Below are 2500 nucleotides of genomic sequence, written 5' to 3' on the forward strand. Positions count from 1 at the left end.
CCGAGGCTATAGCGAAATATAATGAAAGTCATTTGCACTAGGTACCGCGCAGTGGAACTGAACCCTGAAACATGTGGTCGCAAAACAAATTTCTTTATTTCATATAAATTCGCCATTGGAGGCGTTACAGAGAGGGGACAAACAAGGACAGACAAACATAAGGGGGAAGAAGCTTAAACGTTTTTTTCTTTAAATTTTACAAGTTACGAATAAATTAAAATATGATTAAAAATTGATGTAAAAATTAATCTTAAAATATTACACAAGAAATCATTGCGCTTCGCAATGAGGCAGCTAGAAGGAAGGCACCCGACCATCCTGGTAGAACCTTTGCTTCCCTGATTGACCTCACTTATTTGGTGCCAATCTCACTCAGCTTGCGTTCCACAGACTTCCATCTTTTCGTAAACATATCCCGTGACAGGCACTTTCTCTCCGGCCTGATCTCACTACTGAGGTGGTAACTAAAAAAGTTGACCAACCCCTGGCCGGAGACAAAGGTACCTGTCACTATACCTTTCACACGCGTCTTCCATACTGTTTCTTTCAGTATGGCCACTACGCAAAACAAACTTCTTGCCAGACTGCCAATCCCACGCGTGTCAGAGCTTTCTAATTTTATGACCTGACCTGACCCAACGCCTTTACACGGAACTATCAGTGTCTTGGGCGTAACCTCCTATCTTGATTTTTCATTAAGAAACACGAGAAGGTCAACTTTACTTTACATCCTTCTGCGTGGATGGGAGACAATAAAATAAAGCTTCAATCACGAAACAATCGACTGATCCTTACCTCTAAAAACTGCTTGCTTTGTGACAAATTTTTGACGCTGTTACTACTACTACTACTACTACTCTTATTATTATTATTATTATTATTATTATTATTATTATTATTATTATTATTATTATTATTATTATTATCGAGTGAGAGAGCAGTGCATGCCAAAGTGACACTGGGGTAAAATATGCATTATGTTATATATACAATAATAATAAAGGACGTTACCGTATATATATATATGTTTACAAACCAAGGACGTTATATCAACCTCGTTGACTCAAGTTCGAGAAGGGGTGCGTATTATACACGAGGTTTAGGTTTTTCAGAGGTGCAGCCCGCTAAAAATCCCCCTGCGTATTATACTCAAGGGCGGACTATACTCGAGGATTTACGGCATTACTTTCAGCATCAGCGATTTCTCTGTCAATAAAGCCAAGTCTTCCGAACTGAGTAAGGAGATAGTTTCCATTTTTTTTTTTTGAGGTTCATGCAGAGCATGAATCATTTTACAGAGGCGTTAAATATCTTTTATATCAGACAGGGTGTGTATTTCTCAATCTCGTTGTTCAAGTCATTCATTTTCCTTCCCCCAGGGTGGAGTTTTTTTCTGCAGTAGGCGATAAATATACGCTGATTCATTTCCTTCTGTGTTATATACAAGAAACTTTCGTTCTTATTATTTCTTCCTGTTTAACGATTTTACTATATCATATTCATTTTCCTCGAATAGGTTTTTGTGTGTACGTTTTTATTTTTCGTGAGATATTTAATGACGATCTATAGACATGATTCACGAATTTCATCTATTTACTTGTCCTGTTTTCCATTTGTTTCTCTCGTTGTTTGCGTATTGAACGCATTTGTTTTCGTATTATTTCATGTCGTTTACTGTTGGTGACGTCTTGTACCCATATATGCATATATATATATATATATATATATATATATATATATATATATATATATATATATATATATATATATATATATTAAATGTGTTTCACTGAAATAGTATATGTTTGCGAGTGTTAAATAGACTCCTTCAACCAGCTGGTCATGCTATTTCAGGCTGATGACGAGCAAAGACTCAGAAACATGTCCCTGAATGCTGGCTCGGCTGGGTGGAGGAGTTTGTCTCCCCATCGCAAACATAAGGACACAGGAAATGTGTCAAGGCCGACAGGAAGCGGTCCAGCTTCCTAGGGCTAAATAGCAGTAGTATATTCCCTTATTGGGACTGTCACGTTAAGTTGGCAGTATACAACTACTTTATATATATATATAGCGGCCATGCTGGAGCACTACCTTTAGTCGAACAAATATAAGTCCTGGGGCTGATTTGTTCGACTAAAGGCAGTGCTCCAGCATGACCGCAGTCAAATGACTGAAACAAGTAAAAGAAAAAATACAGAAGAAAAATATATATACATTTATATATATATATATATATATATATATATATATATATATACATACATACATTTAATCAGTTAACCATTAGTCACTGACCCATTTACCTGTCTATACTCCACCCAGGTTTCGCATGTGTCATCTACTTCCTTTTATTTACGCCCTCTCAACCTATGCATGAGTGCAACGAACACCGCCAGACAAGTATATACATCACACACCCGAACATACATTCATACATACATACATACCCATACATAAATACACACACACATGCATACACACACACATACATACATACATA

At 36.8% G+C, this 2500-nt stretch overlaps 1 long non-coding RNA gene across 1 annotated transcript in view; it reads right to left on the minus strand.

The window, feature by feature from the left end:
* LOC149130187 (uncharacterized) overlaps window positions 1–2500 on the minus strand; it is a 77143-nt gene that overhangs the window by 3097 nt on the left and 71546 nt on the right. The gene's annotated exons all lie outside the window — the stretch shown is intronic.

This window comes from Octopus bimaculoides, chromosome 30 (assembly GCF_046866305.1).
Source record: "Octopus bimaculoides isolate indiv1 chromosome 30, ASM4686630v1, whole genome shotgun sequence".
NCBI classification, from domain to species: domain Eukaryota; kingdom Metazoa; phylum Mollusca; class Cephalopoda; order Octopoda; family Octopodidae; genus Octopus; species Octopus bimaculoides.